We start from the raw sequence: 24,499 nt of genomic DNA on the forward strand, positions 1-24,499 counted from the left end.
GGATTCTCATTGGAATCTATTTCTGGAGGAGCGAGAAGATGTCCACCTACCAGGAAATGACCAGGGTTAAGGGTTCTAGGTCGGTCGATTCGTTCGACGCTGGAGCTAATGGTCGCGAGTTGAGGCAAGCCTCTATTCGACAAAGTAGGGTTGTGAATTCCTCAAAGGTATATTTATCCCTACCTGCAACTTTTCGTAAGTGGCTTTTGAAACTTTTTACTCCTGCTTCCCACAGACTTCCCATATGAGGAGAGAGGGATGAAATGCCATTCAAGAAGTTGATGAGCATATTTAGACGATGCTTTTTCATGCAAATCAGCTATAAATGCCATAAACTCAGATCTACGGGATCGTGAGGCCCCGCAAATTTATTCCCATTGTCAGAATAGAAATTTTTTGGACATCCTCGCCTGGCGATAAATCTGGAAAATGCCGCGAGAAAGGATTGGGTGCTAAGGTCGGTTGTGGCTTTCAAATGTATGGCTTTCGTAGTAAAGCAGACAAACAGACAGACATAACCTTTCGAAATTTGACAACCTCTACCTCTATAACTTTTTATGTTGAATGGTCCTGCAAAATCTACCCCTGAATTAGTAAATGGTCGGAAAATGTGGTACGTTCCTTGGGAAGGTTACCCATAAGTTGGGTCTACCGCTGAATTAGTAAATGGTCGAAAATGTGGTACGTTCCTTGGGAAGGTTACCCATAAGTTGGGTTTGTACACGTTTTTTATAGATTGTGCAGACCTTACAATTGTGAATGATGGATTTTATCATATTTTTAACCCTAGGAATCCAGTCTTGTGTCCTAATAAGCCTAAACATTAGTTGATTTTCTCCATGTTAAAAGATTTCATGGATAAACTGAACTAAAAGGCGGGAAAATTTTCATGTGTAAGGTAGGATTATTGGATGGCGTTCATTGTATGGTAGGTCTAGAGCCGCGCGGATGCGACCACCAGTCCTTATAATGCCATACTTGTCTAAGAAAGGGTCAAGAGGAATTCGCTTTTACAATCTACTAGCTAGCCTGACTTCAGATTTTTGTATTCTTTGGGATAAAACTATTGTTGCGACAACTTAACTAAGCGTTGCGTAGCGATTTTGATTTCATCTGATGAAACCAGTATGACGTTTTATTAAAATAATAATTTGTCTTTGGATGAGTTCTTTCAACGAACCTCAAGCCATAAGATATCACCCTTAAGGCTCTGGGTAGGTTCGAAAATCTATCCAGAATATCAAAATCAGTTTTGGTCGTTACTGCATGTGTTTGCACTCGTTTCTCCTCGATGGTTGTGTTGTAAGTTATATCTTATGTAGGCCATTTTGAGATGTCTTCTTGTAACCAAGAAGGTCCCTGCCACCACAAGGAACTGTTGACCAGTTCATGTGCTGGGAGACCTCTGCTAGCCATATCGGCTGGATTTATCCTTTCCGGTCTTTTAGACGATTTTCGTGATACGGTGTGCTACGAAAGTTGACCACGAACAAGGGGGCTTTCGTATCCAAGCCAGTACAATCGTGGTATCGGTCCATAAATAGGTTTCTGGGTTCCCTAAATTGAGATTTGCTGCTAATGTTTCCATCATTTCTGCGAGTAGCACTGCTCCACATAATTCCAATCGGGGAAGGGAGATAGTTTTTACAGGAGCTACTTTAGTTTTCGCCAATAGCAAATTGATTTGAACTTGGTCGCGGAGGTATATTGCCCCAGCATTCCGATGCGTCGCAGAAATCGTGTATTTCCACATTGTTGGTTGGAGAAAAGTGTGTCCAGCGCGGTATCCGAATGTTATCAATTTCGGGATAATTTTCCTAAAAATTTTCCAACGTTCGGTAGTAGTTGGTGATACTTCTTTATCCCACTTTGTGCCTTCAAGCCAAATGTTTTGCATAATGATTTTGGCTACGATGACTATTGGAGCAAGCCATCCTAACGGGTCGAAAAGTTTTTCAATTGCTGATAAAATCGTTCTTTTGGTCAAAATCTCATTCACTGAACTTGCGTCTTCGAATTCCAGGAAATCTTTGTTAAGGAGATGTTGTTTAGGGATATCCTTTAGTATTTGGTCGGAATTGGCTGTCCGTTTTCTTAGTGGAAAGCCGGCTGATTGCAATGCTTGAGATATTTGATCTCTGACAGTAATTGCTGATTGGATGCAGTGTCCACTAGCAAGAATATCATCCACATACATATATTCTCTCAGTATTGTGGATGCAATTGGAAAGGTGTCTTCGACGTCCTTTGCTAATTGTAAAAGTGTCCACAGATAAGGAGAACAGTTAACCGCGAATGTCACAGTCTTTAGTTGATAAAGGCTGACAGGGCTTTCAGAGCTAGTACGGAATACTATGCGCTGGTATTTGGTTTGGATAGGTTGTACCATAATTTTTCGGTACATTTTCTCAATGTCGCTGTTGAAGACATATTTGTAAAGTCTCCAGCGCAGTATAAGAATAGTTAAGTCAGCTTGGAGCGTAGGACCTGTATACAAAACGTAGTTCAGACTTACTCCGTTTGCGGTCGGACTAGATGCGTTAAAAACAACGCGAAATTTCGTGGAGGTACTTTCTTCCTCGATGACGGCGTGATGAAGTAGAAAATAATGGTCAGAGGAGTCTGGTGGTACACAGCTGTTGATCCTTGACATATGTCCTAATTCCTCGTATTCAGTCTCAAATCGATTGTACTCCGCATGTAAAGTAGGATTTTTCGCGAGACGTGTCTCGTTCCAGAATAACTGAGAGCATGCTCTTTTAAGAGAAGGCCCTAGGGATATATTGGAAGGAAATTCTCAATTAAAAGGTAATGAGACTGTGTATTTCCCGGTATTATCCCTAGCGGTGGTACTTCTGTATAATTCCTCGCAGTATTGTTCGTCCGCATTAAAGCGTTTGTTTTTAGGGATTTCTTCGAATTCCCAAAAGGCGGATAATTGCTTATCCAATAATACGTCACTGTAATAGGAGGCGATTTCTTTTGGTTGCTCTTGAAAACAGTTTCTTGAGCTAAGAGCGTACCAAGTACATTCTTCTGCAATTCGTTCAAGATGATTTGAGGGTAAATGTCCCCTCCAAGAACTAGATCCACTGGTTCGTTGACAAAGAATCTTTTATCTGCCAACTCGAGATCAGGGAATGCTTGTCTGGAAATCGCACTGATCTGGCATGTTGGAAGATCCCCTGTAAGCTTTGGCAAGACAAGAACTTTTGTGTTCAAAGAAAATAATGGGCTAATTAGTGACCGCAACTCTATTGAATAAGACTCTTTGACCTGTGCAGAGAATGAGTTAGTTATACCGGAAACTTGAGAGCGAATTTTCTTGGATGGCAGGTTAATTCGACGTTTGAGATGTTCGGTAAAAAATGAACATTCAGTACCAGAATCAATTAGGGCTCTGGCTGAAAAATTGGTATTGTTATATTGTATGTTGACACGAGCGGTGCCTAACAGTACACCAGCGGTATTATGCGCATTGCAGCATTGCACATTGGAGGTTTGCTTGCCATTGGACTTTGAATTTTGCCTCTCTCGTGCTTGTCGCGATGTTGAAGGGGTATCATCGTCCGTATTTAAATGAACTGCTGCTTTTTGCTGAATTTTTGTATATGTAGGAGCGTGTTGTGTCGAGAATGACATGTACTACAGTTATAAGAACTAGTACATTTCGACACAGTATGTCCAGAAATGTCCAAACAATTCAGGCAGCTATTATTGTTTATAATAAATTCAATTCTACGAGCAGGTGTAAGTTTGAGGAACTTAGCGCAGTTTCGTAGTTTGTGGTCATTCGTGTGACACATTTTGCAATTAAAATTCTTTATGCTTGTTTGGAAGCTGCCAACCTTTTTATTATGAGGTTCAGGGGTTTTGGTATTTTGGGGCTTAAAACTTAAAACGTTTTCTAAGGCAAGAAATCTATCGAATAGGAATTTATTCATGTCCTCCCATTTTTCTATATCCGTTTTGTTCCCTAAAGACTGATCCCAAAGTGAAAGGCTGGTTTCGGGCAGTTTTTCTGCGCACAGGTATACAAAAAGTGCATCCCATAAATCTCTCGTATGCCCTTTTAATGCATTCATGCAATTATTTAATTTTAATTGTAAATCTTTAATAGATTTACCGCAATCCGTTTCAATAGGTTTTATTCCGAATACAGTGTCGAGCTGAGCCTTGACTAAACTAAGCTTGCTTTCATACCTTTCAGTGAGGTTCTTCCACGCTATTTCAAACCCTTCATTTGTGACAGGTGCGTTGCTAACAATTTCGTTGGCCTCCCCCTTTGTTTTCTGACTGAGGTAATATAGTTTCTCAATCGTGTAAATATCGTCGTTCGAAATGTAAATGGCCGTAAACATATCTAGGAATGTTGGCCAGGACAAATAGTCACCCTTGAAGACTTCGGTATCACATGGAGGGAGGCGAATATGGTGTTTGCGATCAGTCTGTTTTTGGGCAAGCTGGTCAATTTTCTCTGTTCCTTATTAAGGGTCTCTGTCTGAGCCGGCATAGCAGACATATATTTAAAATAACTAGCCATAGACAGCTTATGCTTCTTTTTTATGGCTTTAATTTCTTCTTTGGACAATCTCCGAGGGATTAAAGCGTCATACGCGTTTTTGGTTTTTACCCACATATTTTTTAACTCTTATTGTTGAAAGGAAAGAGTGTGTTTATCGAGATCAGTCACGTTACCAATATCTGATTCGAATTATACAATTGCCTCAGCAAAAAGTATGTGTGCATCCATTTTGACTTAGGATATGTTTACAGATAGAAATCCGGATGATTTAATGTATACTTTTGATGTAAAAACCTTTTGTTGCACTCTCTGCTCAGCTAGTGTTATGTAATTAACTACCGCAAGTAAGAAAGAAACCTTCAGTTGCGTTTTGATCGGTGGTAGAAACCCACCGACTCGTATACCTAGCTAAGTGCTACCGCAAGTAAGGTAGAAACCCTAAGTTACATTTTGATCGGTGGTAGAAACCCACCGACTCGTATACCTAGCTAAGTGCTACCGCAAGTAAGGTAGAAACCCTCAGTTGCGTTTTGATCGGTGGTAGAAACCCACCGACTCGTATACCTAGCAAAGTGTTAACGCAATTAAGGTGAAACCCCTCAATTGCGTAACAATAGGTGTTAAAAATCCGCCGACTCCTATAACTAGCTAAGCTACTGAAAAGAGAGCTAGAGAAAGGGGGGCAACAAAAGCAAAAGCAGACTAAAATGCAATGTACTTTTAAAATTTTCACTATCTATTTCTTTTAGTGTAATTTTGAATGCGCGGATGTATATAAAAACACGCCGATTCGCCACCCACACAGATGCAATGGTTATTTCTTACAACAAAATACCTGGACTTCGTTGTGTTAATCCAGTACATGTTAAGCCGCAAAAAATAAGGCAAAGTGTAAATAATAAGCAAGAAATAGGCAGTTAAAATTACTACTGAATATTTTGTTGGGTATTTGAACCAAAGTGAAGTGCGTTTGTTGTTGTGGAAAATTAACAAACAACGAAATTAAAAGAATGTATGAATGTGAAACCGAAAATAGTGCATTTTAAGTTAAAATTAAAATTATTTCTACTAAAAATTCTGCACTGTTACCTTAAGCTGTGTCAGCAAAACCTTACCGCGGGTGGGGGGATAATGCTGATAGACAAAAGGCCTTTTTAACAGTTAATTCACTTAAAATAATTTGTTCACCTACAAAAAATTGTGCGCTGTAAATTATAACCACGTACCTTGTTTGTTGTTGCGTTGTTTTTGCCGCTTTCTTTGGTGTGGTGGTAGTTTTTGTTGAAATTTGTTAAAAATCTCGAAGGTTTTGTTTGTTGTGCCAAAAACTTAAATATGGTAATATGCCTTTTTTGTGATATGGACTGTATCTGCTCTGGTCGCTTGTAAACTTGGTGAGATGGACCAAATGTTGAGGCTGAAGGACCAAATGTTGGCCTCGCAGAACGCTCGGTGCGCGGAGGTCCAATATAATTAATAGGAAAAGAAAACACAAATAATTTCAATATTAGTATGGTATAATAATTGATTTATTATTGGTTACGTTGGTACAGTTAATTTGCCTTGGCATAAATTGTGATGTGGCGGGACCGCAGGAGTTGACCTTCTTCTTTCGTGGTTGAAATTGAACAGACAAATGGAAAGTGATCTCCGTGTTGTCGAACCGGAGATCGTGCGGGGTGTTTCCAAGGGATATTTGTTATCCGATGGAAAACTGAGTTACCCGTGTTAGTGTTGCATATATGTGAACACACATGAATGGGTATGCATGTGGGTGTGCAGTACATGAAAGTATGTATGAATGTATATATTTGCACTAAGAAAATTATGTATTAGAGTGGCCGTGTTTGCAGTATAAAAATATTTAGGTCCTGACCTAAACACCAGATGTTTGGTTAGCAGTTATTGGTTGTGTATTCATGCTATTGATCATCACAATAGCTATGATGCTCAAAAATTATATGAAACATAAACATAGGTAGTTAAAACTCGTTCCAGCTTGTATCTAAGAAATTTTATTCTTAGTACTCTATCATTTTTACCTCACTATTTAAAACTGAATCCGATTTTTAGGAAGAGCAACAGACAATTGAAAATAAACACCTAAACTTCTTCCACAAATAATTAAAAATACACCTTCAAATAATAAACTTCAAAATGTCGCAATCGACCTTAAATGCAGCTTCACTAACACCGCCCAAATTAAAAGGCAAATCAAGAATTTGCATAATTTCTTTGAATGCTTCTGATATCTCTAAAGACAAATCAGGGAGCAACAGCAAAAATTCACAGTAGTTAGGATGGAAATACCAACCAAGAAGGGTATCACGCTAGAAAATTTATATAAAAAATAATAACTCTTTCAAATTATATTTGAAAAGAGACTCCGTGTCGGTGGAAGTATGCAAAATTCAAAAATAAAGTAGTAATAACAACAGCAAAAATGTAGAAAAGTCACAAAGGGAACATATAAAAATATACAAAGCGATATATAAATTTGTAACAGGTAGACATGTTGCGCTCGTTTTCATGTTTGGATAGAAAATTGTAGTGTAGAAAAATTTCAACCAGATTGTTGAGCAAGTAATTGACTTAGGACAATATTCGATCAGCCATACAAGAAATGCCGGCAATCCAGGACTTGGAATTTATAAGGAAAAACACGCAGAAATCGCATGACACACATAAGATCAAAATATATTGCTGGAAAATACAAAAAATCCAAAAAGTATAAAGATACGAAAATTTTTTGCATCCACTGTACCTCCCGTCTACCCAATATCTGAACTACTACTACTAATATAAACTACCTTGCTCTTCCGTCAACCACAGCTCCTAAATTTTCGTATAATTAGCTACAGATTTGTTTTTTGCACTAAGTTCAATAAAACCCTAATGAAATGAAATAACAATGAAAAGCTGTTATTTAATGAAATAACTAAAATTAGAAATATCATAGTAGAGAAATAGATATAAGTTTGGCCTTGATCAGTGAGGAAGCCTCGCTTTTTAGAGGGGTCATAATTTTAGGAATAATAAAAAATATTTTTACTTCAACCACCAGTAGATTAGAAAATAGTAATAGGAAAATATTTTTACGTTAACTTATTTGCAAAATAAGCTATTGATAGTCCATAAGAATAGGGTTAAACCAATTTAAAAAATATGGTAACAATAACTCGCATAATTTAACAAAAAAAAAAAAACTGATTCAACAAAAGATTCCACTTTACTCGTCACTCGAAAGTCAGTATATAACACATAGAAAAAAATGAGAAAAAAAACAAGGTCAATATGCACACACGACAAAATGTAAACAAATAAATACAAAAAAAAAAAGAAATTACATAAACATACAAATTCATTTTGGCATCAAGTTACCGTTCCTCATAAATATTAAAGAATAATTTGTAAACATAAGCGGATTTTTAAGTGAGTCGACACGCTTAAAAGTCAGCTGTGTAAAATGAATTTCAATAAGAACTTGATGCGAAACAAAAACATACACAAACAAGTATGGAAGGCTAAGTTCGGGTGTAACCGAACATTACATACTCAGTTGAGAGCTATGGAGACAAAATAAGGGAAAAATCACCATGTAGGAAAATGAACCTAGGGTAACCCTGGAATGTGTGTGCATGACATGTGTATCAAATGGAAGGTATTAAAAAGTATTTTAAGAGGGAGTAGGCCATAGTTCTATGGGTGGACGCCATTTAGGGATATCGCCATAAAGGTGGACCAGGGCTGACTCTAGAATTTGTTTGTAGGATATGGGTATCAAATAAAGGGTGTTAATGAGTATTTTAAAAGGACGTGGGCATAGTTCTATAGGTGGGCTCCTTTTCGAGATATCGCCATAAAGGTGGACCAGGGGTGACTCTAGAATTTGTTTGGACGATATCGGTATCAAATGAAAGGTGCTAATGAGTATTTTAAAAGGGTGTGCGCCTTAGTTCTATAGGTGGACGCCTTTTCGAGATATCGCCATAGAGGTGGACCAGGGGTGATTCTAGAATTTTTTGTACGATATGGGTATCAAATGAAAAGTGTTAATGAGTATTTTAAAAGTAATTGGGCCTTAGTTCTATAGGTGGACGCCTTTTCCAGATATCGCCATAAAGGTGGACCAGGGGTGACTCTAGGATACGTTTGTACAATATGGGTATCGAACGAAAGGTGTTAATGAGTATTTTAGAAGGGCGTAGGCCTTAGTTCTATAGGTGGACGCCTTTTCGAGATATCGCCATAAAGGTGGACCAGCATGACTCTAGAATTTGTTTGTACGATATGGGTATCAAATGAAAGGTGTTAATGAGTATTTTAAAAGGGCGTGGGCCTTAGTGCTATAGGTGGACGCCTTTTTGTATGATAAGGGTATCAAACGAAAGGTGTTAATGAGTATTTTAAACGGGAGTGGTGGTAGTTGTATATGTGAAGCCGTTTTCGAGATATTGAACAAAATGTGGACCAGGGTGACCCAAAACTTCATCTGTCGGGTACCGCTAATTTATTTATATATGTAATACTACGAACAGTATTCCTGCCAAGACTCCAAGGGCTTTTCATTTCGCCCTGCAGAACTTTTTCATTTTCTTCTACTTAATATGGTAGGTGTCACACCCATTTTGCAAAGGTTTTTTCTAAAGTTATATTTTGCGTCAAAAAACCAATCCAATTACCATGTTTCATCCCCTTTTTCGTATTTGGTATAGAATTATGGCATTTTTTTTATTTTTCGTAACTTATGATATCGAAAAATTGGGCGTGGTCATAGTCGGATTTCGGCCATTTTTTACACCAATACAAAGTGAGTTCAGATAAGTACGTGAACTGAGTTTAGTAAAGATATTCGATTTTTGCTCAAGTTATCGTATTAACGGCCGAGCGGAAGGACAGACGGTAGACTGTGTATAAAAACTGGGCGTGGCTTTAACCGATTTCGCCCTTTTTCACAGAAAACAGTTACCGTCCTAAAATCTAAGCCGCTACCAAATTTCACAAGGATTGGTAAATTTTTGTTCGACTTATGGCATAAAAAGTATCCTAGACAAATTAAATGAAAAAGGGCGGAGCCACGCCCATTTTGAAATTTTCTTTTATTTTTCTATTTTATTGCACCATATCATTACTGGAGCGAATGCTGACATAATTTACCGATATACTGTAAACATATAAAATTTTACTTAAATTTTTATTTTTTTTAATTGGGCGTGTCGTTCTCCGATTTTGGTGATTTTTATTAAGCATACATATAGTAATAGGAGTAACGTTCCTGCCAAATTTGATCATGATATCTTCAACGACTGCCAAATTACAGCTTGCAAAACTTTTAAATTACCTTATTTTAAAAGTGGGCGGTGCCACGCCCATTGTCCAAAATTTTACTAATTTTCTATTCTGCGTCATAAGTTCAACTCACCTACCAAGTTTCGTCGCTTTTTCCGTGTTTCGTAATGAATTATCGCACTTTTCCGGTTTTTCGAAATTTTCAATATCGAAAAACTGGGCGTGGTTATAGTCCGATATCGTTGATTTTAAATAGCGATCTGAGATGAGTGCCCAGAAATGTACGTACCAAATTTCATCAAGATACCTCAAAATTTACTCAAGTTATCGTGCTAACGGACAGATGGACAGGCGGACGGACGGACGGACGGACATGTCTCAATCAAATTTTTTTCGATACTGATGATTTTGATATATGGAAGCCTATATCTATTTCGATTCCCTTATACCTGTACAACCAACCGTTATCCAATCAACTGAGTATAAAAAAAAACCAGAGCCAGCATATTATGAACAAGTAAGGAAGGTTAAGTTCGGGTGTAACCGAACATTACATACTCAGTTGAGAGCTATGGTGACAACATAAGGGAAAATAACCATGTAGGAAAATGAACCGAGGGAAACCCTGGAATGTGTATGTATGACATGCGTATCAAATGAAAGGCATTAAAGAGTATTTTATGAGGGAGTGGGCCATAGTTCTATAGGTGGACGCCATTTAGGGATATAGCCATAAAGGTGGATCAGGGTTGACTCTAGAATGCGTTTGTACGATATGGGTATCAAATGAAAGGTGTTAATGAGTATTTTAAAAGGGAGTAATCCTTAGTTCCATAGGTGGACGCCGTTTCGAGATATCGCTATAAAGGTGGACCAGGGGTGACCCTAAAATTTGTTTGTACAATATGGGCATCAAACGAATGGTGTTAATGAGTATTTTAAAAGGGAGTGGGCCTTAGTTCTATAGGTGGACGCCTTTTCGAGATATCTCCATAAAGGTGGATCAGGGGTGACTCTAGAATTTGTTTGTATGATACGGGTATCAAATGAAAGGTGTTAATGAGTATTTTAAACGGGAGTGGTGGTAGTTGTATATGTGAAGGCGTTTTTGAGATATTGAACAAAATGTGGACCAGGGTGACCCACAACTTCATCTGTCGGGTACCGCTAATTTATTTATTTATGTAATACCACGAACAGTATTCCTGCCAAGACTCCAAGGGCTTTTCATTTCGCCCTGCAGAACTTTTTCATTTTCTTCTACTTAATATGGTAGGTGTCACACCCATTTTGCAAAGGTTTTTTCTAAAGTTATATTTTGCGTCAACAAACCAATCCAATTACCATGTTTCATCCCTTTTTTCGTATTTGGTATAGAATTATGGCATTTTTTTTATTTTTCGTAACTTTCGATATCGAAAAATTGGGCGTGGTCATAGTCGGATTTCGGCCATTTTTTACACCAATACAAAGTGAGTTCAGATAAGTACGTGAACTGAGTTTAGTAAAGATATTCGATTTTTGCTCAAGTTATCGTATTAACGGCCGAGCGGAAGGACAGACGGTAGACTGTGTATAAAAACTGGGCGTGGCTTTAACCGATTTCGCCCTTTTTCACAGAAAACAGTTACCATCCAAAATCTAAGCCGCTACCAAATTTCACAAGGATTGGTAAATTTTTGTTCGACTTATGGCATAAAAAGTATCCTAGACAAATTAAATGAAAAAGGGCGGAGCCACGCCCATTTTGAAATTTTCTTTTATTTTTCTATTTTATTGCACCATATCATTACTGGAGCGAATGTTGACATAATTTAACGATATACTGTAAACATATAAAATTTGACTTAAATTTTTATTTTTTTAATTGGGCGTGTCGTTCTCCGATTTTGCTGATTTTTATTAAGCATACATATAGTAATAGGAGTAACGTTCCTGCCAAATTTGATCATGATATCTTCAACGACTGCCAAATTACAGCTTGCAAAACTTTTAAATTACCTTATTTTAAAAGTGGGCGGTGCCACGCCCATTGTCCAAAATTTTACTAATTTTCTATTCTGCGTCATAAGTTCAACTCACCTACCAAGTTTCGTCGCTTTATCCGTGTTTCGTAATGAATTATCGCACTTTTCCGGTTTTTCGAAATTTTCGATATCGAAAAACTGGGCGTGGTTATAGTCAGATATCGTTGATTTTAAATAGCAATCTGAGATGAGTGCCCAGAAATGTACGTACCAAATTTCATCAAGATACCTCAAAATTTACTCAAGTTATCGTGCTAACGGACAGACGGACAGGCGGACGGACAGACGGACGGACATGTCTCAATCAAATTTTTTTCGATACTGATGATTTTGATATATGGAAGTCTATATCTATTTCGATTCCCTTATACCTGTACAACCAACCGTTATCCAATCAACTGAGTATAAAAAAAAACCAGAGCCAGCATATTATGAACAAGTAAGGAAGGTTAAGTTCGGGTGTAACCGAACATTACATACTCAGTTGAGAGCTATGGTGACAACATAAGGGAAAATAACCATGTAGGAAAATGAACCGAGGGAAACCCTGGAATGTGTATGTATGACATGCGTATCAAATGAAAGGCATTAAAGAGTATTTTATGAGGGAGTGGGCCATAGTTCTATAGGTGGACGCCATTTAGGGATATAGCCATAAAGGTGGATCAGGGTTGACTCTAGAATGCGTTTGTACGATATGGGTATCAAATGAAAGGGGTTAATGAGTATTTTAAAAGGAAGTAATCCTAAGTTCCATAGGTGGACGCCGTTTCGAGATATCGCCATAAAGGTGGACCAGGGGTGACCCTAGAATTTGTTTGTACAATATGGGCATCAAACGAATGGTGTTAATGAGTATTTTAAAAGGGAGTGGGCCTTAGTTCTATAGGTGGATGCCGTTTCGAAATATCGCCATAAAAGTGGACCAGGGGTGACTCTAGAATGTGTTTGTACGATATGGGTATCAAATTAAAGGTATTAATGAGGGTTTTAAAAGCGAGTGGTGGTTGTTGTATAGGTGGTCGCCTATTCGAGATATCGCCATAAAGGTGGACCAGGGGTGACTCTAGAATGCGTTTGTACGATATGGGTATCAAATGAAAGGTGTTAATGAGTATTTTAAAAGGGAGTAATCCTTAGTTCCATAGGTGGACGCCGTTTCGAGATATCGCCATAAAGGTGGACCAGGGGTGACCCTAGAATTTGTTTGTACAATATGGGTATCAAAAGAAAGGTGTTAATGAGTATTTTAAAAGGGAGTAATCCTTAGTTCCATAGGTGGACGACGTTTCGAGATATCGCCATAAAGGTGGAGCAGGGGTCATCCTAGATTTTGTTTGTACAATATGGGTATCAAAAGAAAGGTGTTAATGACTATTTTAAAAGGGTGTGGGCCTTAATTCTATAGGTTGACGCCTTTTCGAGATATCGCCATAAACGTGGACCAGGGGTGACTCTAGAATACGTTTGTACAATATGGGTATCAAATGAAAGGTGTTAATGAGTATTTTAAAAGGGCGTGGGCCTTAGTGCTATAGGTGGACGCCTTTTTGTATGATAAGGGTATCAAACGAAAGGTGTTAATGAGTATTTTAAACGGGAGTGGTGGTAGTTGTATATGTGAAGCCGTTTTCGAGATATTGAACAAAATGTGGACCAGGGTGACCCAAAACTTCATCTGTCGGGTACCGCTAATTTATTTATATATGTAATACCACGAACAGTATTCCTGCCAAGACTCCAAGGGCTTTTCATTTCGCCCTGCAGAACTTTTTCATTTTCTTCTACTTAATATGGTAGGTGTCACACCCATTTTGCAAAGGTTTTTTCTAAAGTTATATTTTGCATCAACAAACCAATCCAATTACCATGTTTCATCCCCTTTTTCGTATTTGGTATAGAATTATGGCATTTTTTTTATTTTTCGTAACTTATGATATCGAAAAATTGGGCGTGGTCATAGTCGGATTTCGGCCATTTTTTACACCAATACAAAGTGAGTTCAGATAAGTACGTGAACTGAGTTTAGTAAAGATATTCGATTTTTGCTCAAGTTATCGTATTAACGGCCGAGCGGAAGGACAGACGGTAGACTGTGTATAAAAACTGGGCGTGGCTTTAACCGATTTCGCCCTTTTTCACAGAAAACAGTTACCGTCCTAAAATCTAAGCCGCTACCAAATTTCACAAGGATTGGTAAATTTTTGTTCGACTTATGGCATAAAAAGTATCCTAGACAAATTAAATGAAAAAGGGCGGAGCCACGCCCATTTTGAAATTTTCTTTTATTTTTCTATTTTATTGCACCATATCATTACTGGAGCGAATGCTGACATAATTTACCGATATACTGTAAACATATAAAATTTTACTTAAATTTTTATTTTTTTTAATTGGGCGTGTCGTTCTCCGATTTTGGTGATTTTTATTAAGCATACATATAGTAATAGGAGTAACGTTCCTGCCAAATTTGATCATGATATCTTCAACGACTGCCAAATTACAGCTTGCAAAACTTTTAAATTACCTTATTTTAAAAGTGGGAGGTGCCACGCCCATTGTCCAAAATTTTACTAATTTTCTATTCTGCGTCATAAGTTCAACTCACCTACCAAGTTTCGTCGCTTTTTCCGTGTTTCGTAATGAATTATCGCACTTTTCCGGTTTTTCGAAATTTTCGATATCGAAAAACTGGGCGTGGTTATAGTCCGATATCGTTGATTTTAAATAGCGTTCTGAGATGAGTGCCCAGAAATGTACGTACCAAATTTCATCAAGATACCTCAAAATTTACTCAAGTTATCGTGCTAACGGACAGACGGACAGGCGGACGGACGGACGGACGGACATGTCTCAATCAAATTTTTTTCGATACTGATGATTTTGATATATGGAAGTCTATATCTATTTCGATTCCCTTATACCTGTACAACCAACCGTTATCCAATCAACTGAGTATAAAAAAAAACCAGAGCCAGCATATTATGAACAAGTAAGGAAGGTTAAGTTCGGGTGTAACCGAACATTACATACTCAGTTGAGAGCTATGGTGACAACATAAGGGAAAATAACCATGTAGGAAAATGAACCGAGGGAAACCCTGGAATGTGTATGTATGACATGCGTATCAAATGAAAGGCATTAAAGAGTATTTTATGAGGGAGTGGGCCATAGTTCTATAGGTGGACGCCATTTAGGGATATAGCCATAAAGGTGGATCAGGGTTGACTCTAGAATGCGTTTGTACGATATGGGTATCAAATGAAAGGGGTTAATGAGTATTTTAAAAGGAAGTAATCCTAAGTTCCATAGGTGGACGCCGTTTCGAGATATCGCCATAAAGGTGGACCAGGGGTGACCCTAGAATTTGTTTGTACAATATGGGCATCAAACGAATGGTGTTAATGAGTATTTTAAAAGGGAGTGGGCCTTAGTTCTATAGGTGGATGCCGTTTCGAAATATCGCCATAAAAGTGGACCAGGGGTGACTCTAGAATGTGTTTGTACGATATGGGTATCAAATTAAAGGTATTAATGAGGGTTTTAAAAGCGAGTGGTGGTTGTTGTATAGGTGGTCGCCTATTCGAGATATCGCCATAAAGGTGGACCAGGGGTGACTCTAGAATGCGTTTGTACGATATGGGTATCAAATGAAAGGTGTTAATGAGTATTTTAAAAGGGAGTAATCCTTAGTTAGGGAGGCCACCGTGGTGTGATGGGTAGCGTGCTCCGCCTATCATACCGTATGCCCTGGGTTCAACTCCCAGGCAAAGCAACATCAAAGTTTTAGAAATAAGATTTTTCAATTAGAAGAAATTTTTTCTAAGCGGGGTCGCCCCTCGGCAGTGTTTGGCAAGCACTCCGGGTGTATTTCTGCCATGAAAAGCTCTCAGTGAAAACTCATCTGCTTTGCAGATGCCGTTCGGAGTCGGCATAAAACATGTAGGTCCCGTCCGGCCAATTTGTAGGGAAAATCAAGAGGAGCACGACGCAAATTGGAAGAGAAGCTCGGCCTTAGATCTCTTCGGAGGTTATCGCGCCTTACATTTATTTTTTTTTTTTGATCCTTAGTTCCATAGGTGGACGCCGTTTCGAGATATCGCCATAAAGGTGGACCAGGGGTGACCCTAGAATTTGTTTGTACAATATGGGTATCAAAAGAAAGGTGTTAATGAGTATTTTAAAAGGGAGTAATCCTTAGTTCCATAGGTGGACGACGTTTCGAGATATCGTCATAAAGGTGGAGCAGGGGTCACCCTAGATTTTGTTTGTACAATATGGGTATCAAAAGAAAGGTGTTAATGAGTTTTTTAAAAGGGAGTAATGCTTATTTCCATAGGTGGACGCCGTTTCGAGATATCGCCATAAAGGTGGGCCAGGGGTGACTCTAGAATTCGTTTGTGCAATATGGGTATCAAACGAAAGGAGTTAATGAGTATATTAAAAGGGAGTGGGCCTTAGTTCTATAGGTGGACGCCTTTTCGAGGTATCGAAATAAAGGTGGACCAGGGGTGACTCTAGACTTTGTTTGTGCGATATGGGTATGAAATGAAAGGTGTTATTGAGTATTTTTAAAAGGGAGTGGGCCTTCGTTCTATATGTGTGCGCCTTTTCGAGATATCGCCATAAAGGTGGACCAGGGGTGACTTTAGAATATGTTTGTACAATATGGGTATCAAAAGAAAGGTGTTAATGAGATTTTTAAAAGGGAGTAATCCTTAGTTCCATAGGTGGACGCCGTTTCGAGATATCGCCATAAAGGTGGGCCAGGGGTGACTCTAGAATTCGTTTGTGCAATATGGGTATCAAACTAAAGGAGTTAATGAGTATATTAGAACGGAGTGGGCCTTAGTTCTATAGGTGTACGCCTTTTCGAGGTATCGCAATAAAGGTGGACCAGGGGTGACTCTAGAATGCGTTTGTACGATATGGGTATCAAATTAAAGGCATTAATGAGAGTTTTAAAAGGGAGTGGTGGTAGTTGTATATGTGAAGGCGTTTTCCAGATATCGGCCAAAATGTGGACCAGGGTGACCCGGAACATTATCTGTTGGATACCGCTAATTTATTTATATATGTAATACCTGCCAAGATTTTAAGGGTGTTTTATTTCGCCCTGCAGAACTTTTTCATTTTCTTCTACATAATATGGTAGGTGTCACAACCATTTTATAAAGTTTTTTCTAAAGTTATATTTCGCGTCAATAAAACAATCCAATTACCTTACCATGTTTCATCCCTTTTTTCGTATTTGGTATAGAATTATGGCATTTTTCTCATTTTTCGTAATTTTCGATATCGAAAAAGTGGGCGTGGTCATAGTCGGATTTCGTTCATTTTTCATACCAAGATAAAGTGAGTTCAAGTAAGCATGTGAACTAAGTTCATTAAAGATATGTCGATTTTTGCTCAAGTTATCGTGTTAACGGCCATGCGGAAGGACAGACGGACGACTGTGTATAAAAACTGGGCGTGGCATCAACCGATTCCGCCCATTTTCACAGAAAACAGTTAACGTCATAAAATCTATGCCCGTACCAAATTTCAAAAGGATTGGTTAATTTTGTTCGACTTATGGCGTTAAAAGTATCCTAGACAAATTAAATGAAAAAGGGCGGAGCCACGCCCATTTTGAAATTTTCTTTTATTTTTGTATTTTGTTGTACCACATCATTACTGGAGTTGAATGTTGACATAATTTACTTATATACTGTAAAGATATTAAATTTTTTGTTAAAATTTTACTTAAAAAATTTTTTTTTTTTTAAATGTGGGCGTGGTCCTTCTCCGATTTGGCTAATTTTTATTAAGCGTACATATAGTAATAGGAGTAACGTTCCTGCCAAATTTCATCATGATATCTTCAACGACTGCCAAATTACAGCTTGCAAAATTTTAAATTACCTTCTTTTAAAAGTGGCCGGTGCCACGCCCATTGTCCAACATTTTACTAATTTTCTATTCTGCGTCATAAGTTCAACTCATCTACCAAGTTTCGTCGCTTTATCTGTCTTTTGTAATGAATTATCGCACTTTTTCGGTTTTTCGAAATTTTCGATATCGAAAAAGTGGGCGTGGTTATAGTCCGATATCGTTCATTTTAAATAGCGATCTGAGATGAGTGCTCAGGAATCTACATACCAAATTTCATCAAGATACCTCAAAATTTACTCAAGTTATCGTGTTAACGGACGGACGGACGGAAGGACATGGCTCAATCAAATTTTTTTTCGATCCTGATTATTTTGATATATGGAAGTCTATATCTATCTCGATTCCTTTATATATGTACAACCAACCGTTATCCAATCAAACTTAATATACTCTGTGAGCTCTGCTCAACTGAGTATAAAAAAACGAGAGTCATCATAACGGGTACATATGTAAAGCAAATGCAAACGAATAAAAGCAAAAATAAAACGCATAAACAAATAATTCATTACTTTTAGCATCAAGTTACCACTATGACATAAATTACAATTGAATGTGAAAGACAAAGACTGGGTCATTAAACGTAAAAGGAAGCAAAACGGCACACTTATAACAGTGACATTAGAGTGACCGTCTATAATTAAGCGCGAAATTATATACGTTCACTCATGAAAGGCCGATGGTGTAGTGTTGCGTGGAATTCACCTCATTTCGAAAGCGCTTAACGTTATAAATATACATACACACCAACGTTCATATTTAACTTAGATCACCACTATGAGTTCATTCGCATTTGCCAAACCGCCCAATATATTGATTTGTCATACCAACCAGCTTATGCGCGGATCATATTGACAACATGTAGGTCAATACAATAAAATGCTGACAAACAATTATTCATTATGAAATCATTGTACTTTTTAGTATGTAAGCATTAATGTAGGTATGTATGTGTAGGTTCAGAACGTTTGTATATGTATAAATAGAAATGGATTTCGTTAATAAACAAGAATCACTTTTTAATGCTACACATCGGCGTTCTTCTGTTATTTATTTTAACGTTTTTACAAAATGTATTAGCATTCACAGCCAAAACTTTGAGGTTGTAGTTATAGGTATATGTTCCAATAGCTATATATATCAGATACGCGGTGAGGTATATACTCGAAATCGAAAGTGGGTATATAATGTATTGAAATAGCTCAACTCCACCAGAGACAGAGCCCAAACAGATGTCGCTGCCCACAGCTGGCAATACAAAAATATTGTCAAAAGCTGTGGAAAGCTGTGCATCGAATGTCGAGGCATCCATGCCTCCCAATCGTGATGCAGCAGTCAAGCAGTCGGCAACTTTCAGGGATGCCCTGAGTGGGGTAAGGCTGGGCATTATACTCCCCGACTATCCAGCCACGGTCTGGTCTTCAGAGAAACTGAAGGCCATCCTAGGAGAGGTGATGAGCCAAAAAGATGGTGCTATAAAGCCCTCCTTTAGCGGTTGCACACCTCGCCCAGGCTGATTTTCTATCACCTGCAGGGATACCACCACCGCGAAGTGGCGAAGGGCTATCGCCCCAAAGCTCACTCCATGGCAGGGTGCCAAGCTGAAGGTAATAACTGATGCGGATATACCACGTAGCATCATTCTCGTGGGGTACTTTAAGGAAGAGGAATGCCCCTCAAACGTCGACATCCTGAGGTTAGCTGAGGCCCAAAATGTTGGCTTGAGTACAAGGAACTGGAGAATTCTTAACCGGATTCGAAAATCAACGGTGGCGGAAATTAAAATGGCCGTCGATCCGTTGTCTGCCGAGGTAATAAAGCAACGCAACTATTTGATTTTCTGTGGGTTTGACAGAGTCAAATTAAGGCCCAAAAACAAGCAATCCCTGCCCCTGGTAAATAGCTGCAGTGACAAACACTGCTGTTCGAAGACCCTGAAGGTATCTAGTAGGCATTACCTACTGAACAGAAGGATTTGCCGAGTCAGTCGGACACCACCAAAAAACCTTCTCAAGAAGAGCCCAGGCCTTTTGCGTCTAGTGTTGACCCACAAAGGCCAAACGAGGCAGCGACAGTCCGCCAGCCTGTTCCCAAAAATCTGACAACAAGGAAGCCACTTCGTGGCAGCCTCAATGTCGGGAAAGGGAACAAGAAAAGACGAGGACTAACGGCTGAAGAAGCCGTGATGTCGCGTAGCAATAGGGCAAGGAAGGTGGCTACACGTGTCCGCAAAGAACATAAATAGTGTCTCCCCTCCCTATCAAAGCCCAAAAGCAGAGACGTCTGAAATGCCTTCAGGTGAATCTTCACCATGCCAAGGCAGCCTCAGACGTCTTAATTAAAAAATTTGCAGAAGAAGGTCTGGGAATAGCCTTCATCCAGGAGCCCTGGATTCACGGTGCCATTAAAAGCCTGAACAGTACTGATGGTAAGTTAATTTATGCCACCAGTTCTCGCTCAAGAGCGGCGATGCTTTTAAGCAACAAACTAATGTTGCTTCCACTTTTACAGTTTATGACGGCTGATCTGGTAGCAGTTTGGGCTAAAATTCCAACCCCAAGAGGCGAGCAAGAGGCAATTTTGGCCTCTGCCTACTTTCCGGAGGAGGTAGAAACGGCCCCAATAACCGAAACAATAGCCATCATCATACTGTCAGCAGCGTGGCACACCATGGATCCTCTGCAGTGACGCGAATTCCCATCATACAACATGGGGCAGCACGAACATCAACAACAGGGGTGAGCACCTAGAGTTTATCAGTGGTAATAATATAAGCATTATCAACCGGGGCAATGAACCCACCTTTGTAAATTCTGTTAGACGGGAAGCTTTAGATCTTACTCTGTGCAGCCATAATATGGCCAGCAGCGTCACTAACTGGCATGTTTCAGGAGAGGAGTCAATGTCGAACCACAAATATATTGTATTCGACATTGGTCATTTTTTTTAATAATAAACCCAACGGATAAATACCCTCCAAAGCCCGCGCAACCGACACGAGGGGTGCATCCGCATAACGCACGGATTTTCTTTTTGCCGATTTGTTAATAGGCGGAGGTTTGTTAAGCGTTGAGATCTAAAATTGCTCAGCTACAGAATAAATATCATCAGCTGAGTATTATTCATAACAGTTGGAAATAATACATATACTACATAGTTAAATAAGTGAACATTTTATATAAAGATTTATTTATTTTTTTTAAATTATTTTGTTACGATTTAAGACAGTATAGGACAGTTTTCTTTATAGTAAAAAGTGAATCTGTTGTATCAAACGAGTTCGAAGGAGAGTTAAGATCATGACACAAACACCAAAAAGGTTCATTTAATTCGAAATTAGTTCTGCACTGCCTCAAAAGAAGAGGTTTGTAATGTCACATTGAAGTTTACTTCGTTCAAAAGAAAGGGGCTAGAAATCAGTCCATTCAGTAGTTTAGCCATGAATAATACGCCTAGCATTTCTCTACGACTTGCGAGAGTTGAAAGATTGATAAGCTTTAACCGACTAATATAAGGTGGAAGATTATACCCAGAGTCCCAATGAAAATTCCTTAAAGAAAAAAGTTAAAATTGCTTCTGTATTGACTCTAGCTTTTTTGCATGAACTCGATATCGCGGATTCCAGACTATTGATCCGTATTCTAGTATCGGTCTAACTAATGTGGTAAAAAGGGCTTTAGATACATAAGTGTCACTAAATTCTTTAGACCATCGTTTCAGGAATGATAGAACACCTCTTGCCTTATTGACAGTAGCCATAATATGAAGGGTGAAACTAAGTTTAGCATCCATCGTAACTCCCAAGTCAACAAAATAATTTACTGATGTAAGACAAAAATTATTAATTACGTAAGAGGCTGCTGGCAAAGATCTTTGAGAGAGGCCCATGAATTTACATTTGTTGAGATTCAGCGGCATTGAGTTTGCGTTGCACCAATCAACTAATCAGTTTAAATCCGCTTGAAGCAAGGGACGTTCATCAATAGACGCATAGGACCTAAAAAGTTTAACATCATCAGCATAAATTAAAATTTTGGAATATTTTATTGTGGTACAGATATTATTAACAAATAGCAAGAACAGAATTGGACCGAGATGACTGCCCTCTGGGACGCCAGAGGGAACATTAATAACATTTGAAAGAGTATTTTTAAAAATTACTTTTTGCGTTCTACCGCAGAGATACGAAGAGATCCACTGGGTGAGACCAGGTTTGAAGCCAAGTCGATCAAGTTTGTGGATAAGCAAGGAGTGGGAAACTTTATCAAAAGCTTTACTGAAATCAGTGTATATAACATCGGTGTGAAGATTTTATCTAAATCCATTAGAAAGATGAGTTGTGAATTCAAGTAGATTAGTAATGATAGATTTGCCTTTACAAACCCGTGTTGTGAATCTGTAATCAACGTAGAAATGGAAAACGTTAGCTGATTAGTAACAATGGCTTCAAATACCTTTGGAATGGCAGACAATTTTGCAATTCCTCGATAATTTTCTACACATGGCCTACTGCCGTTTTTATGAAGGGGTATAAGAAAAGATTCCTTCCAAGCAGCAGGAAAAACACCATGTTTTAGGGACATATTGAATAAGTCAGTCAGGCAGATAAATATGTTCAGCGCATTTTTTAAGAAAACAAGTGGGAATAAGGTCAGGACCGTATTTGTAAGATTCCTTCAAAGACTTTAAATGTGAAAAAACCTCCTCAGGAGATATTGCTGGAATATTAATTGCGTTAACTGATTTAAGTTGATACGGCTATTCATTAGACAAATAAATTAATTCAGCGGAATAGTTGGAATTGAAAAATTGTGCAAAGAAGTTGGCAATATCTTGATCGTCGCTAGAGAAATCATCACGGTATTTCATAGCAGAAGGAAACCCTTTAACCCTACGTTTAGAGCTTACGAAATCATAGAAAACTTTCGAATTGCAAGTTATTTTCTTTTCCATCGTACAGAGATAGATATTGTAACACTTTTTGTTTAATTCAAAATATTTATGACGCAATAGTACTTCAAGTAGTCAGAGTGTGAACCCGTCTTCTTGCACAGCTTTAAAGAATGAGATTTTTTATTTTTTAAAGATTTCAGCTCTTTGGTGAACCATATTTGGACTAGTTCAGTGGAAACACGTTTACGCTTAGGTACGTGTCTTTCCAGAATAGCGTGAATGATGGTATTGAAGTCCGAAACGTTTTTGTCAATATCTGTACCGTATTTGGACCAAACTACTGTAGATAAAATTTGGTTAAGTTTATTAAAATTAGCCTTCGTGAATTCAAATCTAAAACAGTAACCAATCTATTAGTGGTAATGCAACTCCGAGAACTTTTTCTCAATTCGTAAACTATTTCCAGGGAAGGATGGTAAGGTTCTTCAGGTACAGTAAGAGGTTCACTCCTCCTAAGAGTGAATTTTGATGCATCATCAACAAATACCAAGTCAAGGACCCTCCCGGACATGTTTGGAACTATGTTTATCTGGGTAAAGCAAAGTTCAGTTATTTCGGCTAAAAAGTCGTTGCTGGCCAATTTTGAGGAAACGGGTACAATATCATGGTCAGATGTGGTCCATGAAACATGCGGAAGATTAAAGTCACCCAAAATAATTATAGAATCAATGGGCTTCAACATTGAATTGATAGCTTTCAGCAACGAAATATGATTCATGTATACCGATGGTGGGATATAGCAGATGGCAATATAGGTAAAAGCAATTCCCAGCTGGATTCTAATGCACTTAAATTCCGTCGCTTCTATAACAGGTAGATTAACCTCAGCAGAAGTTATAGAAGAATGTACCGCGAGCAGTACTCCACCTTCAACTCTGTTCAAGCGGTCATTTCGATATTTTTGGTAATCATTGCAAAGAACCTCCGAATTAAATATATGAGGCTTTAGCCAAGTTTCAGTAAAAGCAATGATATTGTAATTACAGTTAAATGATTTCAAATACAGATCAGTTAGTTTAGTGTTTAGAGCTCTTACATTTTGATAAAATATATAAAGGAAAGATTTCATATTTAGATTTTTTGCTGCAGTATTGTAATATTAATGTTACGTCTATGTTCAATTCACGGCGGCCAAAATTAATTATTTAAAATGGTTTCAAAGTGTTGCGCGGATACGTCAATCCTAAATGACGAAATGTCTCTAGGTTAATTAAAATTATATTTACGAATAGTCACATTTTCGGATTTAAGTTTATTTATGATGTACGACTTCAGGTCCTCTTCTGTGGTGTCTCTCTCGAATCTGGACACGAAAATCGGCTTTTTAATGGGGACAGTAACCAATCTATTAGCCGGCGGCTCAGATTCCGTAGAGGGGTTGAGGGGAGCCTGGTTCCTTTTTATGGAGGGTACAGTAGAAACAATTGAAGCAGCCATCGATGTCGATGGTTGCACTGCTGAGGGACTCAGTGATGACAGATTTATTAATTCCACAGTTGGGACTGGAAGAACTGGAGGTGGATGAACTTTGGGAATGGCATTCATAGTCGGAGCGGAAACAACTATAGAACTATGATTATCATCTTGAATGTTGACATTTGAGTGTTTGAAAGACTTAAATAAGCCTTCATAACGCATAAATTTCTCGGACAAAACCGAAATCTCTCTGCCTATTTCAGTGAACCCGTCTCGGGCCTGCTTGAAAACCTTGAAAAGATCAATTTCGGTAGGCCTACATTTCAAACAAGCCCAACGCACTCGCTTATCGCTATAA

The sequence above is a fragment of the Eurosta solidaginis genome, chromosome 2 (assembly GCF_040869045.1).
Source record: "Eurosta solidaginis isolate ZX-2024a chromosome 2, ASM4086904v1, whole genome shotgun sequence".
Taxonomy (NCBI): Eukaryota; Metazoa; Arthropoda; class Insecta; order Diptera; family Tephritidae; genus Eurosta; species Eurosta solidaginis.